Source organism: Coenobita brevimanus, chromosome 39 (assembly GCF_032717465.1).
Source record: "Coenobita brevimanus isolate Jiangsu-jjx chromosome 39, ASM3271746v2, whole genome shotgun sequence".
Classification (NCBI taxonomy): domain Eukaryota; kingdom Metazoa; phylum Arthropoda; class Malacostraca; order Decapoda; family Coenobitidae; genus Coenobita; species Coenobita brevimanus.
The window spans coordinates 8,436,566-8,454,860 of record NC_136992.1 but is presented as its reverse complement, the minus strand read 5'-3'; positions in this window follow the sequence as shown (position 1 = coordinate 8,454,860).

Genomic DNA, 18,295 nt, shown 5'->3' with positions numbered 1-18,295 from the left:
CTGAAGTGTTTAAAATACTGAATGGGTTTGACAGTCTTCATCATAGAAAGTGGCGTAGTTTCAACATGAACTCAACACGCAACCATGGTTGCTCCACGCGGAACAGACTCCCCACGGATGTTGCTAAAGACACTACTGCAGTACAGTATAAAAGAAACCTTGACAGAATCTTACACACACTAGGATGAGTATTTAGTGGGTATGCATTGCAAAGCTAACACGAAGTATCTCCTCGGTATGGACCTCCAAATCTTTGAGAGTCTAACTTTTCCTTGTAACTCTCTCTCTCTCTCTCTCTATCTATCTATCTATCTATCTATCTATCTATCTCTATCTCTCCCCTTCGCCGCACTGCTGTGTCTTTCTTTACTATAGCTGTTTTAAAAATCAGTGCTCTTCTTTACTGTATGCATGCACCTCACCTTTAACGCAGGTGCGTAGCGCCCGTCTGTCAGCACACCCTTACCTCTTTTTGCCCAACTCTTTCATGCAAGAATTGATTGATACACTCAGACATTCATACATTCAACAGGTCAGCTGTGCAACTGTCTTCCTCTGTCTGTGTTCCCAATTGCCTATGATCCTCAGATTTTTTAATGTGTCCAGACATCTAGAAATGAACGGATCTTGAGTCTGATTGTCTTCTCTTCAGATTATCTCGAACAGAACAACTTTTTGCTGGCTTTTGACCTTTGATTCTTTCTTCTTTGCATAAAAATATTATCTATCAGACATAATCAATCTAAAAGCTGTCAAGTAAAAAATATATACCAATCTCTTGCTACGTGCTCCCTCGTCCACAATTCATCCGGCCAGTTTTATCCCCGTCAGGCACCTAGCCTTACCAACCTCCAGTCCCCACTTTCTCTGGCACTTATTTACCATTTCTGTACAACTTTTTCTTGTCCCACATCATCTCCCCCATCCTCAGCCTCACTCATATATACCTTTTCATCACCCTCCCGCCATGCATTCTCTCCATTTAACCATACCATCTAAGCACATTTTCCTCTATTATTCACAAATTTCGTCACTTTGCTTCATTTATGAGGCGCAGTTCTTATCCAACTGTCTCTGAGCACCACAAACATTTCTCAACACCCTGCCTCCACTGTTTTTGCTCTTGACTTGTCATGTTCGTGCCACCCCATCGGTTCTCTCCCAGTTGTTAATGTGGGCACTAAAAACTCCATCATGCAGTCATCTAGTAGCCTCTATACTCAAACTTCTGTTTTATATCAAGGTCTTTATAGCATCCAGTTTCCTTCCGTTTCCCAACTCTACTTTCCACTTTCTTTACACATTTTCCTCACTTCTCTGTCACTAGACGCAGGTACTTAAACGCCCCTGTCAGTTCAAGGATTCTCTTTACCATATACATTAATCCATCAGTATGTGAGTATACCATGGCCATACACTGGGAAAACCGAGTTGTTCCAGCATGACAATGCACTGTTTGCCAAGTGTGTGTGTGTGTGTGTGTGTGTGTGTGTGTGTGTGTGTGTGTGTGTGTGTGTGTGTGTGTGTATACTACAGAGGAAAGGAAAATGAAAGAGTTAGTGGTGTAGATTTCTAATTAACCGAAATCATGCGGACAACATTGTTATATTCAGCAATGTATTTGACAGAGCAGCGCGGGTTGTAATTAGACTGTGCAAAAAAATACACCTTGAAAGTAATACAAGTATATGCACCAACTTCTCAAAGCTCACCTGAAGAAAGAAAAACATTCTGTGACGACATCTCCCAGAATACAGAAGAAGGAAAGACCACATATACTACTCGTATAGTCATGGGAGACTACATTGCAAAAGTTGGGAAATTAAAAAATGGAGAAACGTATGAGAAAATCTGGAGTTGGAGAAATGAATGAAAGAGGAGAAATGGTGGTAATGTACAACATGAGAATAATGAACACATTCACCAAAGAACGAGAAAATGGACCTGGAGAAATCCAAATGGCGAAACAAAGAATGAAATCGACTTCATTATAGCAGATAAGAATAACAAGTAGGTGGGGGCTCCCATCATCCACTCATTCAGTGTAGAGACGCCTTATGGTCTCTACACTGAGTGACAAGCCAAATGGTTTCCTGTACCCAGGAAATCATTTACAAAGCTGAGTGGTAACCATATAACCGGGGTTTTTGGCCGGGATAAGTGTCCCCCAAATTCCCTTATCTAAAATCACTTAATCATGGCAAACGTTTCGGAGAGCCTCGGAGGGCCAAATACCTGCCCAGGGCCCCAACCAAATGGGCAGATTCGTATGGCCATGTGGAATGTGACAGGTGCGAATGAAGACAGCAAGAGGTGGAAGTGGTGAATGCGTTCAAGAGTGAGAAATATGCCGTGATGGAGTTGTGTAAAACAACGATGAAAGGGTGTGAAATGGAGGAGCGGGAGGGTGTACAGTAAAGTGTGTAAGGTCGGGCAGGAATGGCGAGGAAGATGCATGGAAGGAGTTGCTTTGTTGATGAATGAAATGTGGCACGTTGGAATGAGAGATTACAAGTGTGTCAGCTCGAGATGTATGAATGTCAAGTTCAAGTTTAAGAAGGTGAATGTGGCAGTGCTTGTTGCGTATGCACCGTGTGATGACAGGAGTGAGAGAGAAAGAAAGACAGGTTTTGGGATGCGCTGGATGAAGCAGTGGGAGAAATGCCCAGGAGATATAAAGTGACCGTAATGAGCGATATGAATGGAAGAGTAGGCACTGGTCCTGAGGATGACATAATGCGGTGTAATGGAGTACCGAAGAAAATTATGAGAAGCGACTGAAGGATATGTGTCAGGAAAGGAGGTTGTGCATTTGTAACTCGTATTTCAAACACAAAGATGCATATGACTATACTGCACATGGTATAGAGGGAACGGGAATCGTGTTGAAAGGAGCCTGATTGATTATGTGCTCGTAGAGAGGTCGATGCTGGGAATAGTTGCTGATGTGAGGTCCGTGAGAGGACGATGTGGAGGTTTGTCATATCATATGATTGTGGTATGCAAGCTCAAGCAGAGAGGAGTGATGTGGACCAGGAGAGAGAAGAGCAGTCAGGAAGAAAGACTGAAAGTCGAGAAACTGAGGATCAAAGAAATGGCAGATGAATACAGAATCAAGGTAGGGGAGGAGTTGGAATCAGTGAACTGGAATGAAATGGATCTGGACGGCCTGTGGAGTGCATAAGGCGATTGCTTAGTTAAGAATGCTAAAGCGGCGTGTGGCGTGGCAAGAGTAACAACAAAGAAGAATGGTACGGCATAGTGGGATGAAGAGGGTAAGAGAGCAGCGGAGGAAAAGAGGAAGAAGTGGCTAGAGTGGTTACAGAACAGGGGTTCAACTGAAATAAGAATTGAATGTATTGAGGGCAAGAAGTACGTAAAGAGACTAGTGAAGAGGAAAAAGAAGAAGATAAATGTTGATCTATGAAGAAAAATTAGTGCAAGTTACTCAGAAAATAGGAAGTTATTTTGTAAAGAGGTGCGGAAATGTAGAAGTGACAATGGAAAGAAATGTGAAAGTGTGAAGGATGTAAGTGGTAGATTATTAACCCATGAGGATGAAGTGAGGACCAGATGAAAAGAATATTTTGAAAGCCTGATGAATGGGAATAGAGAGGGCAGAGCCGCTGTAAACATGATTGGTTTAGGGGGTGTGCAGAGAAGGAATGCTGTACCGGGAAACGCGACACTCGCTCAGGTGAACGTTGTGAAGCGACTGAACAATAGGAAAGCAGCTGGGGTTGATGAGGTGAATGCAGAGATGACTAAAAATAGTGGAGAGAGCGGAATGAAGTGCTTACTGTAGATATGTAAGAAGGCATGAATGAATGCAACCGTGCCAGCAGAGTGGAATAAAGCTTTGACTGTACCCCTGTAAAAAAATGAATGTGAGCGAAGTTAGAGCAAGAATTATCGTGGCATAGGTTTATTCAGTGCGGTAGGAAAGTTATATGGAAGAATTATTATAGTGAAAATAAGAGAGATATCAGAAGTCCTAATGAGTGATGAGCAGGGTGGCTTTAGGAGTGGCAGAAGATATGTGGATGAAATATTTGCAATGAAACAGATAGTGGAGAGGCTCTTTTTTTTTATGCGAGGAAGAAGGAAGCAAAGGCTGATCCCGCATGAACGTTCCTTCCAAGAAAAAAAAAAATACAAAAGAGAGCCAAATTTAAGATCCATTCATTTCCAGATGCCTGGACACACTGCGCTTGAAAGACTGGAGATCATAGGAAACAGGAAATACAGACAGAGGGAGACAGTTCCAGAGTTGACCTGTTGCATAAATGAAGGATTGGGAATAACGGTTAACTCTTGCACTGGAAAGTTGGACAGCAAAGGGATGAGAGTTTGTTGGTAGACGGGTGCTACGAGTACGCGCCCACCATAGAGATGGTGGGGTGCAAGCAGACAGTTCAGAGGAGCAGTGACCATTGAAGAAGCAGGATAGAAAAGAAATAAAGATGCAACAGTGCGGCGAAGAGACAAAGGTTGAAGGGAGCCAGTAAGAGGAGGAGAGTTGATGAGACGAATAGCCTTTGACTCCACCCTATTGAGAAGAGCTGTATGTGGGGAGCCTTCCCACGCATGAGAGTTGTACTCTAAACAGGGGTGAATAAAACCCGTGTATAAAGTCAAGAACTGTGCAGGGGTAAAGAAGGCACTGAGTCGGCTTAGTACACCTAATCTCTTGGAAGCAGATTTTACAAGAGATGCAATATGATCTTTCCAAGATAAGTCCCGAGTGAATGAAACCCCAAGCATGTTCAAGGATGATGCAAGACTGAGCTGGATATTGTTAAACATTAGTGGGTGCTCCTGTCGAACATTTTGACGGGTTGATAGGTGTAAAACTGAGTCTTTGCTACATTAAAAACAAGATCATTTTTACCCCAGTAAGAGATACGACCCAAGTCAGACAATAGGTGTGCCATAGCCTCATCCCTTGTTTGTTGATGTAGCTGCTGAGATGGACGTTGGGAACCGAATGGAAGGTGAAGGGTGGAATCGTCAGCGTATGAGTGGATAGGATTAGATGTACAGCTTAGAAGATCTTTGATGTGAGGACTATAAGATGTTTATGGCATTTATGGATCTGGAAAAAGCATACAACAAAGTAGAAAAAGAAGGATTGTGGAAAGTTTTGCGCATGTACGGTGTAGATAGTAAGCTGCTAGGTGCCGTCAAAGGTTTTCATGATGGTAGTGAGGCATGTGTAAGGGTAAATGGGCATCTAAGTAAATGGTTCAGGATCAGTGTGGACGTGACACAAGACTGTGTGATGTCCCCATGGTTGTTCAATATATATATCGATAGAGTGATGAAAGAAGTAAAAACACGAGTAATGCAGAGAGGGACGGCGTTGGTAATAAGTGGTGATGGATGGAATATCTCAAATTTTTTGTATGCTGATGATGCAGTATTACTTGCAAATACCGGACAAGAAGTTGATAGATTAATGCAGAGTTTTGTTGATGTCTGTGAGCGTCGTGCCTTGAGAGTAAATGCAGAAAAGAGTAAAGTGATGGTTACTGAGAGATGTTATTGTGAATGGAGAGAGACTAGAACTGGTGAAAGAGTTCAAATACCTGGGTACAGTCATAGAAAAGAGAGGAAAATGTACAGAAAAAGTGGAAAGTAGAGTGACACAAGGAAGGAAAGTAGCTGGTTCTATGAAGACACTGATAAGAAATAGAGGCTTGAGTATTGCTGCTGCACGAGGCTGCAACACTCATAATAATACCCCCGCTAATACCAATACACCAATCCTGTATGAGACAGCCCTAGCATGTATTCAGTATGAACGGTGGGTGTATGTAGAGGTGTATGGTATGTAGGAGAACTACTGGGCCTTGGGAGCAGCTGTGAAGCCTTTACCCAGAGTCGGATACATTAAAAAAAAAAAAAAAAAAAAAAAAACATGGAGTGTTAGTGCCAACTTTAACATATGGATGTGAAACTATGGTCTGGCATGATAATGAAAAATAGAGAGTGAGAGCAGTGGAGATGAGACTGCTGAGGAATGTATGTGGAGTACAGAGAGTGAATAGGATACGAAACAATGTGATTCGTGAAAGATGCGGAATGTGGAAGTCTGTGGACACCAGAATCGAAGAAAGTGTACTGAGATGGTATGGTCATGTGGAGAGAATGCATAACAATAGTGTGGTGAAAAAGGTATATCTGAGCGAATCTGAAAGAGGCAGGAGGCGAGGTAGGCCAAGGAGAAAATGGAGGGATAATGTGGATGAGTGTGTGAGGAAGAGAGGTATGAAAGTCGGTGAGGCTAGGGAACGGACAAAAGATCAAGCTGGCTGGATGAGTGTTGCGAGAAGTGCATGATCAGGAACTTGGCACCCCTTTTTCACATTATAGCGTCCGGATTGACTCTTTCGGTTACGTTTATGTGAAGCTAAAGAATGTTGTGAAAGTTTTTGGCGTATCAAATAGAGCCAGGATTCCGGGGGCTTGAATGATGAGTGAATGAAAACGTGGCCCATTGGACTGGGCAAACTTGAGCTGTCTGGACGTTGCTACTGCTCACCCTGCCTTAGGGTGGAAAAGGAAGTCCGGATGATGATGATGATGATGATGATGATGATGATGATGATGAATAACACGATCACAAATGTCACAGTTATCAACAAAGTAAATATAGGAAGTGAACATACAATGGTGGGTTTCATAGCCAGATTCAGCTTCAGAAGGGAACGAAAATAGATGATTAAAAAAAAAAAAGATATGCCCAATAAAAGGAAACGAAAACAACGCAGCCAGTCAGTTGGAAATAAAGAATAGATTCCAGGCTGAATAATGCTGAATGTGACATCAGTGAGCGGAATGACAGACTACATAAGTGCTAAGGGAATCAGTGGAGATAGTAGGAAAACCTAACACAACCAAAGCCAAGAAATATTCAGAAAAGACAGTCGAGCTCATGAAAAAAGGAAGGAAATGAAAGTAAAAACAAAGAAAGATGAAACAGAACGAGCGGAATTAAATAAGCTTATCAACACGAGAGAAAGAGAAGAAAAAAAGAAAGAGAAACATGGACCACATCAAGGAAACCATCAAAAATGGAAAAAAGTCTGCAACAAGTCCGAAATAAAATGGCACTAGGAAAGCAACAAATTATATCACTGAAAGACAAAAACGGTGAAGCCATTAAGTGCAGAGATAAGATGGTGAAGAGAGTGGAAGAATTTCATAAAGACCTGTATGTATCAAAGACAGAAGTACCAATAGCTAACTTTTCAGTTGACACAAATAAAATACCTGAGGTAACACGAGACGAAGTAAATATTTCTCTTAAGAATATGAAAAGAGGGAAGGTTCCGGGAGAAGATGGAAAAGTAGTAGATTAACTGTTGGGTGGAGGAGTAGGAGTACAAAACAGGCTTGCCCACTTTTTTACTCAATGTATAAAAAAGAAGAAAATTCCCAAAACATGGTGTAATGCAATACGGTTGTTATTTTACTTTACAAAAAACTCGACTCAAAAGATATTAGTAACTGTCGACCCATTAGCTCATTATCAGTCATTTACAAACTCTTCACTAAAGTCCTTACGAAAAGAATAACAACAAATTTGGAAGAAAACCAGCCTAGAGTACAGGCAGGATTCCGAAGCGGGTATTCGACTACTGATCATCTACACGCAATGAATCAGCTAACTGAGAAAACTAAAGAATGTAATAACCACTGCGCTTAGGTTTTGTTGATTACGGAAAGGCTTTCGACTCAGAGGAGCACACTGCAATTATAAATTCATTGCGAAAGCAAGGAGTAAACAAGAACATTGTAAATCTGCTCGAAAACATATGTAAAGAGGGAACTCATTCATTCATTCATTCACTGCCAGACGCCATGTATCCCAAATGGGGTGGCCAAGGGCTTAGAGTTAACTGTTTTACAGGGAGGGGCACTAATCCTCCACCAACCCCACCTGACACGTAGGGATGAAAGAGGGAACTGCTACAGTTAAATTACATAAAGACTCAGAAAAAATTACGATTGAGAAGGGTGTTTGTCAAGGGGATACAGTTTCAATAAAATTATTTACAGCATGCCTAGACTGTATTTTCAGAACGCTAGACTGGGAGAACAAAGGAGTGAACATAGATGGAGAAAAGCTAAACCATTTAAGATATGCACATGATATTGTCCTAATCTCAGAAACAGCGGAGGCATTGCAAGAAATGTTAAATGACTTGAACAGAGAAAGTTTCAAAGTAGAGCTAAAGATGAACCGGAGTACAACTAATGTTTAATCCAAATTCACCAATGAGCGTCGTCAGGATAACAAAGAAATTCTTGAAGACGTCGAGGTGTACAATTACTTGGGGGTAAATACTAATATTAACGAAAAACCATGATAGTGAAATAAAAGACGCATTACAACTGGATGGAAAGCTTTCGGTGTAAACATAGAGACATTATGAAAAGTAGCTTGCCAGTTTGTATGGAACGAAAAGTATACAACGAATGCATAACTCCAGCTATGATGTATGGTTGTGAGACCTGGAAACTGACAAAATCGATGGAATATAAACTAATCCGTTCTCAGAGAGGAATGGATAGGTCAATGTTGGGAATATCTTTAAGAGACAGGAAAAGATCAGCTTGGGTGAGAGAGCAGACTAAAGTCAAAGTTATAAAAGAACAGAACTGGAGATTGGCAGGCCATGTAGCATGAGTAAAGGATAACCGATGGAGCAAGAGACTGACTGGCTGGACATCAAGAGATTGTAGCAGAAAAAGGCCAGACAGAAGATGGAGAGATGAGATAGAAAAATTTGCAGGGAAAACGTGGCAAAGATTGGCTCAGTCAAGGAATTGGTGGAGAAGGTTGGGAGAGACCTTTGTTCAGCCGTGGACTTGTAATGGCTGATGATGAGAGAGAGAGAGAGAGAGAGAGAGAGACTGATAGATAGATAGATAGATAGATAGACAGATAGGTAGGTAGACAGATATAGATATTACGTGCCTTCCTATGTGTATATACGATTATAAGTGTAGTAAAAACGACCTGTACGAGCATTTTTAAGTCCTAGGTCGGGGGAAAAATTATTTAGGGTCTATCCATCCATCCATCCATCATCCAATCCTATGTTGCCCCATGAGAAGCGTAGAAGCCCGGGGTTAGGCAAGTTGGTCCTGACATTTAAGATGAGAGGGAAAAGTCACAAACAAAAAAGTATGTGAATCAGTGCACTTAAGAAGCGTGAATACGATACAAGTGTATGTAATGTGTAATTATCTCACACTTACGTATAACCTACAAAGTAATATGACTCAAGGTGTACGTGGTAAATAGTGGACTTACCTTACAATTGCGTAGAACCTCTTCAACGTACACGAAGGTGGAGTGAGTGAGGGAGGCGGGGGCCGAGGGTTTAGCCAGGTGCACAGAACGACCAGCCATCACCGAACTGCAATTATAGGAGAAAATCATGATCATCATGATCATCATCACTGTCATCATCATCATCAATTCAGTGTAAAGCAGAGATAAAAGACAAGCCAAGGTCACATGGAAAGGTCAAAGGTCAATGTCACATGGCAAGATGAGCTTAAGTATTTTTCATTTGCTTTAAACCAGACTTGGGGGAATGGTTGAGGCTGAGGGAGGAACGAATAGACTCGATATTAGGGACACTAAGCTACCAGCAAGAGCCGCAGGGCAAGGTCAAAATCCAGCCGGTGTTTATCTGTGTGAACAAGACAGTCAGTTTTAATCTTATTTAAACTAAACTTGGTGTAAGGAGTGAAGGCCAGCCAAAGGGTTCACCCGCTGTTTTGAAAACAAAGGATAAAAATCAAGGTCACATGGTAAGGTCAACTTAAAGTTTTCACTCAATTTAGGCCAAATGTTTCGGAAGGGCTCGGGGTACGGAAAAGGAAAAGGAAGTAGATTTTGAGAACAATTCGTTAAACGTCAGGGTCACAGGGAGAGGTCAACTTTTTTCCCTAATAACTAACAGATTTTATTCCATTTGGATCAAATTTTGTGAAAGGGCTAGAGGTCAGCCAAGGATGACCACATTCTATTTTGAAACCAATAGGTCAAATGCCTTGCGGCTTTGACCAAATTTGGATTAAAGTTGGATGGGTCGAGACTCATGCAAGAAGGAACTTATTTGATTTTGAAAACAATAAATCGAAGGTCAAAGTCACAGGGCAAAATCAGATATGCTGCCTCTAGAACATTAATTTTGTAGGATGTGGATGTTGCACTCTGTGTGCGCTCCTTCATGCTTAGCTATATTTTATTACCATCAGCACTTGCGTATAAGTGACAGAAAGGTGTGATTTGTAGAGTACACTGCCGACGAGGAGGAGCTACGACACCCCTTATGTCACTTAGAATACAATCCTCTAAGTGAAACGAGGGCGTGTGACGTCTTTGTGGTGGTAGTGGCTGTAGTTGTAGTAGTAGTAGTAGTAGTAGTTGTAGCAGTAGTAGTAGTAGTAGTAGTAGTAGTAGTTGTTGTTGTTGTTCTTGCTGTTGTTATTCCACGTTCATCTGAAATGTGAACCCAGTGAACTGCCAGCTGAAGTTCCTCTCCTCCTGCAGTCCACCATCCTCCTTTTAAAAGATAGTGTAAGAAATGAGGGACTTTTATATAACTGGGCAGTGGAGCCGCTCAATTACAGTGTATCGATGCCACCACGTGAGGGCGTCCCTCTCCAGCACGATGGATAGCTGATCTCTCTCTCTCTCTCTCTCTCTCTCTCTCTCTCTCTCTCACTCTCTCTGTTTGTGTGTGTGTGTGTGTGTGTGTGTGTGTGTGTGTGTGTGTGTGTGTGTGTGTGTGTGTGTGTGTGTGTGTGTGTGCGAGAGAGAGATTGGAATTCGTGAGAGAGTTCAAATACCTGGGTACAGTGATAGAAAAGAGGAAAATGTGCAAAAGAAGAGGAAAGTGGAGTGACACAAGGAAGGAAAGTGGCTGGTGCTATGAAGGCCTTGATAAAAAACAAAGGCTTGAGTGTTGCAGCTGCACGAAGCTTATATGAAGGAGTGTTAGTGCCAACTTAACATACGGATGTGAAACTGTGTTCTGGCATGAAAATGAAGAATCGAGAGTGAGAGCAGTGGAGATGGGACTGCTGAGGAATGTATGTGGAGTACAGAGAGTGGATAGGACACGAAATAATGTGATTCTTGAAAGATGCGGAGTGAGGAAGTCTGTGGACACCAGAATCGAAGAAATTGTACTGAGATGGTATGGTCATGTGGAGAGAATGCATAACAAAAGAGTGGTTAAAAAAGGTATATCTGAGCGAATTTGAAGGAGGGAGGAGGCGAGGTAGGCCAAGGAGAAGGTAGAGGGATAATGTGGATGAGTGTGTGAGGAAGAGAGGCTTGGAGGACGGTAAGACTAGGAAACTGACAAGAGATCGAGGTGGCTGGATGAGTGAGACGTGCATGATCAAGCACTTGGCATCTCTATTTAACGTGACAGCGTCCGGATTGACTCTATCGGATATGTTTATGTGAAGCTACTGAATGTGGTGAAAGTTTTAGGCGTATCAGATTCCGGGGGCTTGAATGATGAGCGAATGGAAATGTGGCCCATTGAATTGGGCAAACTTGGGCTGTCCGGACGTTGCTACTCCTCAACCTGCCCTAAAGTGCCAAAGGAGGTCCGGATGATGATGATGGTGATATATATATATATATATATATATATATAGTTTATTGCTTTGGGTGTCCGCACTTTCCTCTCTTCCTTCCTCCCTCTTTTGTCTTTCCTTCATTCTTTCCTCTTCCTTTCGCCTTTGAGCAACTCTACACTGAGTGATAAGCCAAATGGTTTTCTGTACACCAGGAAACCATTAACTACGCTGGGTGGTAACCATATAACCAAATTATGGCGCCTGGTGGTTAGTGGCTAATTAAGGTGCTCCAATCGGATTGAGCCGGTGCAGGTTTATATCCAAGAGATGGTTGGGGTTTATTGCTCACGTAAAGCCACTCAGGGATGAGTGAGGCTGGTCACTCTCATCTTAAATGTCAGGACCAACTTGCCTAGCCCCGGCCTCCTACGCTCCTCACGGGGCAACACAGGATTGGATGATGGATGGATATATATATATATATATATATATATATATATATATATATATATATATATATATATATATAAAATTTTATATATATACCGTATATCTATATACAAAATTTTATATATATATATATATATATATATATATATATATATATATATATATATATATATATATATATATATATATATATATATATGAGAGTAGTCAGAGCAATAGTTACGGAGGTGAGAATGTTGAATGGTAAGGGGTGGAATATCATAAATCTGACGCAAAAAGGGGACTTTAGGCTATTGGATAATAGTGAACATGATTTTTGCAGACTGATTCAGAGTTTTGTGAACGTCTGTGGGTAGCGTGATCAGAAATTAAATGTACAATAGGTATGAGTAAATAAAGTGGCTGCTGAGAAAGTGGATAAAATAGTGGAAGGAAGAGAGAATGTATTTAGTTGAAATACATAAACGCCAGATTCAGTGATGGAAAAAGACAGGTAAATGCATGACGGAATTAGAAAACAGAGTGGTTAAGGGAAATAGTGGTTGAGGAATGTAGTGGTTGAGGGAAATACTGACTAGGGGAAGTAGTGGCTAGGGGAAGTAGTGGCTGAGGGAAGTAGTGGCTGATGGAAGTAGTGGCTGAGGGAAGTACTGGCTGAGGGAAGTACTGGCCGAAGGAAGTACTGGCTGAGGGAAGTAGTGGCTGAAGGAAGTAGTGGCCGAAGGAAGTAATGAGTGGGGGAAGTGAAGTGGCAGGTGCTGTGAAGACACTGATCTGGAATACAAAGCCGCATTTTCGGCGGCACAGCAGCTTTATATCAATTAAATATAATAAAGTGTGTGTGTGTGTGTGTGTGTGTGTGTGTGTGTGTGTGTGTGTGTGTGTGTTTTTCCGAGGGAACTGGGCATGTCTCCCACCTCAGATACTAAGGCTGGGTTGCATGGAGTTCGGTGAGCCTTAGGTATGAGGTGGGAATGAGTCTCATTGGTTAGTATACTCTGTTCTCTGTCTCCTTTATTATCGCCAGCCTTTAGAAGGAAGTGCGATAATGTTTTTGCTTGCCTCTGTGTGTGTGTGTGTGTCTGTTCCCATTGTATCTCATGAACGGCTTCAGCTGTCAACATCAAACAATCAGGGTATCAAGATATGGCCAAAATCTTGGCCGAATTCGAAAATGGGAACTCGGGGTCAAGGTCAAGGTCACGGAAATGGCTCCCAAAAGTCAACTAATTTTTATCGCCCGCGTTTAGCATCACTGTATCTCGTGAACGGCTTGAGCTATCAACATGAAACCTCCAGGGTATTAAAATATGGCCTAAATCTTGGACTTGGCCAACAGCATAATCTGGTGACGATTAGCACTCGGTTCCAGAATGCTTTTCTTTCATTGGCATACTCTTTACTTTAAATCGACCACCTTTTAGCAAGGCGGAGCAATAATGTTTTGCGTGCCTCTGTGTGTGTGGTGTGTGTGTGTGTGTGTGTGTGTGTGTGTGTGTGTGTGTGTGTGTGTGCGTGCGTGCGCGTGCGCGCGCTCCTATTATATCTCATGAATGGCTAGAGCTATCAGCATGAAACCTTCAAGGTATCAAGATATGGCCATAATCTTGGAAAAGTTCGAAAATTGGGACTCGGAGTCAAGGTCAAGGTCACTAAAATGGCTGCCAAACATCAACTAGCTTTTATCACCCACCTTTAGTTCCATGATGTCTCATAAACGCCTTCAGCTATCAACATAAAACCTTCACTGAATCAAGATATGGCCAAAATCTTGGACTAAGCCAACTGCATATTCTGGCGGGTGATTAGCATTCGGCTCCCGAATGCTTTTCTTCCATTTTATGTAGGAATGAACCTCCTTTGTTAGTATCATCTGTCCACTGTCACCATAGTTAGTATGCTCTATTCACCCCAATTATGTAGGTATGAGAGTCTCTTGTTAGTATGCTCTGTTCACTTTACCTAGGCCAAAAACTGCTGTCCTTCCATCTTGAACGTTGAGCTGTAGCAGGAGATTAATATTAATGTGATGCAAGTCACCAAGAAGTCCTATGAAAAGATGCTGAGCAGTAGCATAACCTTTCTCAATCACAAACTTACAAGAAATAAGATGCAAAAGGACGAAAATCGCCACCAAAATAAAATGATTGAACTATACTCAGATCTATCCTCCTCTCTGAATGCCTTTGGCAATCAACTAAGCTAAAAAAGAGTTACGGATTTTTGCCAGCTGAGAACAAAAGCACTATACCGTAGAATAGATATCGTTTGCCTCAGTATTATACAATGTTTAAAAAGGTGTAAGATAAAAAGAAAATCACTTAGGGAATCTGATACGAAGTCTGCTATACTACGTAGAATGCGGCCGTGAGTACAAAGGCTGCAAGAGGAGGGCAGCCTGATGATGTGTTAGGAAAAAAAAGAAAAAAAAAAATGATTACGTCATTTGTATTCTAACACCACAGATCTACCATCTCCTTATATTGAATACTGAGCTGTGAGTAGACTGACACTAGCATATGGCGCTAGTCACGAAGAAGTGCTATGGAAGGGGCGTAGGTCAGTAAGCAGCACTGTCTCTTTCTGCCACTGGTCTACGTGAAGTAAGCTTCTAAAGGACGAAAATCTGGGCCACGTTAAGGTGAAAGAGCCATAGTTAATTCTTCCTGTCACCAGACGATTTTACTCAGGAGAAATGTCAGACTGAAGGGATTAGCTAAGAGGCCCCGTTAACCCCTTCACTGAGGTTATGTATATCGTCTGGTGGTAACAAGAATAACAGTAAAAGTTCGTCCAAGCTTTGAAGGGGTTGAAGTACTATTGTGTGAACGTGTTAAAGGCAGTGTAAGAGAATGGGAGTGATGGTAATTGTGGTTGTTGTAGCAGCAGTGGTAGTGATGGAAGTCAGGTGGTGGCAGTGGTGATAGCAGTGGTAGTGGTGATGGTTAGGTGGTGGTAGCAGTGGTAATGGTGGTGGTCAAGTGGTGGAATTGGTACTAGCAGTGTTAGGACGGTAGTCAAGTGATGGCAGTATTGGTAGCAGTGGTGGCAGTGGTGGTAGTGGTGGTGGTGGCAGCAGTGGTAATGATGGTAGTCAAGTGTGGTGGTAATGTTTGCAGTGGTGGTAGCAATGGTAGTTGTGGACATCAGGCGGAGACAGTAGTGGCAGCAGTGGCAATGGTGGTAGAAATGGCGGCAGTGGTGTAGCAGAGGTAGTGGTGGTATTCAAGTGGTGGTGGTATTGGTGGTAGTGGTGGTGGCAGGAATGTTAGCAACGGTAGTGGTGGTGGTAGTAGTGACAGTGGTGGTGGTGGTAGTGGTGTCAGCAATGGCAGCGGTGGCAATCAAGTGGCGGTGTTAGAAGTATTGGTGGCAGTAGTGACAGTAGTAATGGTGGTAGTAGTGGTAGTGGTGGTGGTGATAGGAGTGGTAGTGGTCGTAGTCAAATAGTAGTAGTAGTAGTTGTTGTTGTTGTAGTCATATGGTAGTAGTAGTGGTGGTGGTGACAATATTGGTACGAGGTGATATCCAATTTTTTTCTGACTGGGATCGCGACTCCTAAACAGGTTGTAGTAGCATGATGCGCCTCTAGGTGGCAGTACTAACATGCATTGTGAGTCAGTGTGCCACTGCCAGGCGGCGCGGGGCATGGGGGACGTGGGGATTAATGACATTCGTTTGTTTGCTGTCGTACGCGTGTTGTCTGGCGAGTTTCGAGATTAAAAAAAAAAAAAAAAAAAAAAGGACGGATAATGTGCATCAAATTTTGTGAGAATCTCGGAAAAAATGCAACACAGACTTTGGCAATGATTCAACAAGTGTTTGGTGAGAAATCTCTTGGTCGAACAGCCTCACCAAGACCCAAAAAGGCCAAACAGGTGAAAAGCAATGTCAAGAGCATGCTGATCGTTTTCTTTGACATCAAGGGGATCTCCCAGCTGACCACTCAGTTCCAAGTTCTAGTGTGATGTTTTGCGGCGACTGAGTGAAGATGTGAGAAGGCAATGCCCAGAACTTTGGCAAGACAACAACTGGCTACTTCACCATGACAATGCCCCAGCTCACAATGCCCTCAACACCCTGCAGTTTTTGGCCAAGAACAACATGGCTATCGTCCCCGACCCTCCTAGCAGCATTGGGCCCCCTGTGACTTCTTTCTGTTCCCAAGAATGAAGATCAAGTAGAAAGTGTCGTTTTGATATCACTGAGGACATACAGAAGGAACAGCCGGCGGTGCTCGATACTCTTGCCGAAAAGGACTTCCAGGAAGCGTTCCAGCAATGGAGGAAGTGCTGGGACCGGTGTATCAATGCGCAAGGGAACTACCTCGAGGGTGACGGCGGCCAGTAGGAGCTATGGTGAGCTTTCAGTTTTGTATAGCATTAGTCCAGACAATTTTGAATAGTACCTCGTAATGATAATAGTGGTGGTAGTGGTAGTGGTGGTAGTAATAGTATTGGCAGTGGTGGTAATGGTTGTGGTGGTGATGGTAGTAATGCTAGCAGTGGCAGTAGTATTGATAAGAGTGGTGGTGGTGGTGGTAGTGGTGCTGGTGGTGGTAGTGGTGGTGGTGGTGGTGGTGGTGGTGGTGGTGGTGGTAGTATTGGTAATGGTGGTATAGGTGGTAGTAGTGGTAGTGGTAGTGATGGTGGTGATAGTAGTGGTAGTAGTAGTGATGGTGGTGGTAGTAGTGGTAGTCATGGTGGTGGTAGTAGTAGTGATGGTGGTGGTAGTAGTGGTAGTCATGGTGGTGGTAGTAGTGGTAGTGGTAATGATGTTGGTGGTAGTAGTGGTTGTGATGGTGGTGGTAGCAGTGGTAGTGGTAGTGATGTTGATGGTAGCAGTGGTAGTGATGGTGGTAGGTAAGTGCTGATAGTAGAAATGGTAGTGGTGGTGGTGGTAGTGGTGGTGATGGCGGTAGTAGTGGTGGTAACAATGACAGTGGTGGTAGTCAAGTGGTATATAGTGGTAGTTATGGTGATAGCGGTGATAGCAGTGGTGGTGGAAGTTAACTGGTGGCTCAGTGGTAATGATGACACCTACCGTGGACCAGTGCTTTGGGCCAGGGAGGCGAGGGTGGAGCTGATGAAGGATGCCACCTGAGCGGAGGGTTCGTGCCAGGTGGAGAGTGCCATGCGGTGCCACCACAACACGTCTGAGGGCAAAAGTGTTCATAAAGTAGCTTGACGGCAGCAGGAATACATAAAATGCTACAGTATCTCTAAAAAGCTATTCCTAATTTTCTCTGTCCCTAAGCTATCTCTAATTTTCTCTCTCCCTAAGCTATCTCTAATTTTCTGTCCCTAAGCTATCTCTAATTTTCTGTCCCTAAACTATCTCTAATTTTCTTTCCTTAAGTTAAAATGCTATCTCTAATTTTCTCTGTCTCTAAGTTATCTCTAAAAAGCTACTTCTGCCTGTATATCTTTATATTCCTAAGCTATCTCTTAACAGCTACTTCTACCAGTATTTCTCTATATCCCTAAGCTATCTCTATATATCTATATTTTTAAAGCTATCTCTAAAAACATTTATCTAATTCTCTATACCCCTCGCACTTTGAGGGGATTTTAATAATTCGAATACTGATTGGAAAAAATTTTCGTGCAGGTAAAGAAGGGGACAGGTTGTTAGAACTGGTAGAGGATGCAGTGAATACATGGACCTGTGGTAATAATATTCTCGACCATGCCCTAGCAACAGACAGTGATCTAACAAATTTGTGAGAAGTTGGTGAAAATTATGGCAACAGCGATCATAATATCATCTGACTTGAAGTTGCCATAAACAGTAAGACCTACACACATAGCCTATCAGTTTCTAGTTTTTAAAAAGCTAATTTCGATAATATGAGAAACCAAACTGCCAACACCAATTGGATCAAGTTACTACAGGTGGATAATGCTGAAGAAATGTGGGAAATGTACACTAATCGATTGATGTCTTTCGAACCAAAAAATGTATCCAGAATTACCCAAAATAATGACAAATAACCAGCCTGAATGTCGAAGAATACTGAAGAAATTTAATCACTGGTCGCAAGAGAACCCTATTTTTTTTTTCCATAACGTGAAACTCTGAAACGAAAGTTTCTCGTGAAACAAAGTCAAATCTTACTTCTTCTTTTTTTCATTATGTGAGAAGTACAGAAATGTAAAGGACAGCATAGGCCCTCTACTAAACTCGGAAAGCGATCTCGTCCATGATAACCAAACAGTATGAACAA